The 5,000-nt window shown below is 46.6% G+C and overlaps 1 protein-coding gene across 2 annotated transcripts in view; it reads right to left on the bottom strand.

Moving 5' to 3' along the window:
* The window catches only part of raraa (retinoic acid receptor, alpha a), a 49,553-nt gene extending 45,626 nt beyond the window's left edge, over positions 1-3,927 (bottom strand). Inside the window, exon 1 of one of the 2 annotated variants that reach the window (XM_081697582.1) lies at positions 3,780-3,927. The gene's annotated coding sequence lies outside the window, so the exon portion shown is untranslated. The remainder of the gene's footprint in view (positions 1-3,779) is intronic. The other variant, XM_081697581.1, reaches the window with a different exon arrangement.
* Between the last annotated feature and the right edge of the window lie 1,073 nt (positions 3,928-5,000).

Genomic DNA, 5,000 nt, shown 5'->3' with positions numbered 1-5,000 from the left:
CTCTCACACACGCATACACTCTCTCTCTCTCACACACACACACACACACACTTATACTCACACACACATGCACTCTCTCTCACACAGACACACACACACACACATACTCTCACACACACATATACTCTCTCTCTCACACACACACACACTTATACTCTCACACACACATACACTCACACACACACGCACTTATACTCTCATACACACATACACTCTCTCACACGCACACACACACACGCATACTCGCACACACACATACACTCTCTCACACGCACACACACACACGCATACTCGCACACACACATACACTCTCTCTCTCACACACACACACACATGCATGCATTTAAATTCTCACACACACATACACTCTCTCTCTCTCTCAAACACACGCACTTATACTCTCACACACACATACACTCTCTCTCACACACACACACACACAATTATACTCTCACACACATACACTCTCTCTCTCTCTCTCTCTCTCTCTCTCTCTCTCTCTCTCACACACACACACACACACGCATACTCTCACACACACATACACTCTCTCTCACACACACATGCATGCACTTATACTCTCAGACACACATACTCTCTCTTACACACACACACACACTTATACTCTCACACACATACACTCTCTCTCTCTCTCTCTCACACACACACACACACATGCGCGCACACACACACACACACACACATACTCTCACACACACACACACTCTCTCTCACACACACACACATGCATGCACTTAAACTCTCACACACACATACACTCTCTCTCTCTCACACACACACATGCACACACACACACACACACACACACACACACACACATACACACACACACACACTATGAGTAGATAATATTAGACTCACAAGGTAAAAGCAGAGTAAAAGTGGAGAGGTGTAGACGTTGGCCGGAGTGACTGAACTACCACCCATCGCTGGAGATGGGGTAACTACAGAGCTGTCACAACACAGAGGTCAAACTCAGTAACAGTAACCTTACTCAAGCATGACTACACCGCACGCGCACACACGGAAACACCCGAATAGTGTGAAGGATTTTGCAACTGTTTGTCACTGCGGCTAATGATGTGCTCTCACAAACACACACGCATGCACGCACTGCTGGTTATACTGAAAAAAGAGGAAATTTTTGCTTTGTGATGTGTTGAAGGGGTAGTCAGTACTTTAAACAAGCAAACACACACAGTGGAAGGGGATCATGTTGTTGTAAATGCAGTATGCACATTTTCTCAGTACTGCAGCTGAAAGATCGATCCCGTAAACCACTGTCCGCCAGAGAGAACGCGCACATATCCTCACCTTTAATGTCATCACGTTAGGTTATTATTCCAAATGTTTTATACCAAATTCTCCATTTTCCTGCTGTTCTGCATCAAACCTAACAACCCCATGAAGGTTAACAAGCGTTAAAATAAAGTCTTTTATACGAGGTGCAGTACCGGTGCAGTACAAAAGGACAGACACATCAGAACAGCTCGGCCACACGACCACGCACGCAAGCAGTGTGTGTCTGTAGAACACACCCACAATACAACATCCTGTGTGTGTGTCTGTAGAACACACCCACAATACAACACCGCGTTTTGTGGTTCTGTAGTTGTATGATTGCTGGCAAACACACACACACACACACACACACACACAGTGTATTGTGGTTCTGCAGGTATATGATCACTGGCACACACACACACACACACGCATGCACGCACACACACGCGCAAACACACACACACACACACACACACAAACACACAGTGTATTGTGGTTCTGCAGGTATATGATTGCTGACACACACACACACAAGGTGTATTGTGGTTCTACAGGTGTATGTTCACTGGCATTTAGGATAATTACAGGCTGACCTTTCTGATAGAGGCTCTGATGTCACAGGGCTTCTCTTGTGTCAAGTGCCTAAATGCTCAGGTGGGAATGTGTGTGCATGTATGTGTGTGAAAGGATGCGCATGTGTGTGTGTGTGTCAGCGATCATACACCTGCAGAACCACAATACGCTGTGTGTGTGTGTGTGTGTTTGTGCCAGCGATCATATACCTGCAGAACCACAATATGCTGTGTGTGTGTGTGTGTGTGTGTGCCAGCGATCATACACCTGCAGAACCACAACTCACTGTGTGTGTGTGTCAGCAATAATACACCTGCAGAACCACAATACACTCTGTGTGTGTGTGTGTGTGTGCCAGCGATCAAACACCTGCAGAACTACTCTTGGTTATGATATATGGGTATGTGCGTTTGCATGAACATTTGTGTTCAACCGACACACATGTCCAGTTGAGTGTAACATACCCACATGCCCCCAGTCACACACCGCCCACCCACCCACACACACACATAGAGCTGTAGTACAGGGTTCACAGCTAAATTCCAAGCATTGAGTTCCCTCAGTGTTCCCCAGTCCAGCAGGGCTTAAGCGTACACACCACGGATTGTTCAGCACTGCAGGAGTGTGTGACACTTCTGCTGTGTAGAGACACCAGGCTCTGTGCATCATCAGTCCTGCGTGACCTTACGTGCAACTCTCCCTTCTTTCTGGTGTGTGTGTGTGTGTGTAAGAAAACACGCAGTGCTGGCCCTGCTGTTGACACAGCTGGCTGAGAGGGAAAGATTTTGTCTGATATGAAATATGGAGAAATCAATGAGCTGGAGGAGAGAATGTTTCACAAACGTGAAGAAAGAGGAGCAGAGAGGAAGCGATAATGGCAGAATAGAGTGGGCTTTACACCGCACGCACGCACGGGGACTGAGCAGTCAACCTCTCTTTCTCCGTTCGGTTTTTCTCGGCTCCTCCTCGGCTCCTCCTCTGAAAAATCTGCAGTGAGACAGAAAAACTCTACGCCTGTCAGCCCAATCTGAACTCAGGGCGGTTGGCCCGGCTGAACACAGACGCGCGGCGGGCCCAGAACCGACGCCAGAGCGCCGGCTGTTCTGCTGACCGCTCTTTTCTAACGATTGCATCATAACGGGTGAATTTCAAAAGGAGTAAGAGCGCATGCGAGTGACTTGTTCCCGTGAACCACATTACCCTCCCACCCCACCCAATTAAGTGGAAGTGACTCGACGCACACACACACACACACACACACGCACACACACACACACACACACACACACACACACACACACTTGCGCACGCACACAAACACACACAGTTGTTCTGCAATGGAACAGTCGGTGTAATATCATGCCTTCGCGCACAGGTAGATGTGCCGCTTCATGCTGGGTACAAAAAAAATGTCAGTGTAGCACACACACACACACACACACACACACACTCACTCACACACACACACACACACACACACACACACACACACACACACACAGAAAGACATAGCTAAAGACTGACACACTCATAAGACCCAAAAGACAAGGCCACTTACGTTAGGTCTGTACTGTACAAACACACACACACTAGCACGCACGCACACACACACTCACACACACACACACACACACACACACACTTCTTCCTAATGAAAACCATATTTCAGCATCATGGTCCAGTTCATTTCCAGCTGACACTGCTACTCCTACAGAGACACTAGGTCTGTGTATACACACACACACACACACACGCATCCACACACACACAGTATAATAGACCTTGCATGTACATTTCTTTTTAAGTTTTAAACTCAGTTGTTTGTATGTCATTCAACTCTAAGAAAAAAAAATCTAGCGAATCATATAACTGCAGGGAGGTGGGACTTGCCACCCTCTTACCTGGACAGCCAATCAGTGTCTCGCCAACCAACTCCACAACGTCACTGGGCAAAATGGAGAATACTGTGTGTGTTCATTTTATCGTGTTATCATTAAACTAAAAACACTATAATATTATGTAATATATAACTAGCAGAGAGGCTAGGACATGGCTAGCACAGAGGCTACCACACAGAGAAGCAGAGAGACCTAAACTAGCACAAGGACTTGACACAGAAAGAATGAAACTTAAACATAACTAAATAAAAACAATCTGGACACTGCAGAGCTGAACAATGAGTTGTTTGTTGAGATTTAATCACTTATCACCCACCCATTGACATAAGGAGGACCCCATTCCCAGCACGCACTCCTGCTGTCTCTCCTGCCCTGACTGCCTGTCGTTCCCATCCCCCCCCCCCCTTCTCTCTCTGTGTTTGGGGTTTCAGAGCGTACACAGAAAAAGTAAACACAGGTAGAGTGTGCACAGCTAAAGATCACAGGTAAAGAACAGGTGGAGCGTACACAGGTAACGTGAACACAGGTAGAGAGTACACAGGTAAAGAACACAGGTAGAGCGTACACAGGTAATGTGAACACAGGTAGAGAGTACACAGGTAAAGAACACAGGTAGAGCGTACACAGGTAACGTGAACACAGGTAGAGAGTACACAGGTAAAGTGGACACAGGTAGAGCGTACACAGGTAGAGAGTACACAGGTAAACACAGGTAGAGTGTACACAGGTAAAGAGTACACAGGTAAACACAGGTAGAGAGTACACAGGTAAGTGAACACAGGTAGAGCGAACACAGGTAAAGTGAACACAGGTACAGCGTACACAGGTAAAGTGAACATGGACGCTCATGAACATGGACTGGTCTGTAAAAACCAAGAAAATCAGTCATGTCAGTTTGAAATCACAGACACTAAGGAAGGAATGTTCTCAAAACACCAACAACTTGACAAGGCAGTGGTAGCTCAGTGGTTAAGGTACTTGACTTGTAATTGGAAGGTTGCTGGTTCAAGTCCCACCACTGCCAAGTTGCTACTGTTGGGCCCCTGAACAAGACCCTTAACCCTCAATTGCACAAGTTGTGCTCTGTCACAACTGTAAGTCGCTTTGCATAAAAGCATCCGCTAAATGCCATAAATGTACAACTCACGCTGGTGCACCCTGCCTGTGGATCATATGACCTTACAAGGTTGATGGTCAGTTTTAGAAACATTTTAGAATGCAAGA

The sequence above is a fragment of the Electrophorus electricus genome, chromosome 15 (assembly GCF_041902795.1).
Source record: "Electrophorus electricus isolate QZ-2024a chromosome 15, ASM4190279v1, whole genome shotgun sequence".
Lineage (NCBI taxonomy): Eukaryota > Metazoa > Chordata > Actinopteri > Gymnotiformes > Gymnotidae > Electrophorus > Electrophorus electricus.
Note: the sequence above shows the minus strand (reverse complement) of the source record. Positions and strands in the feature narration are given on the sequence as shown.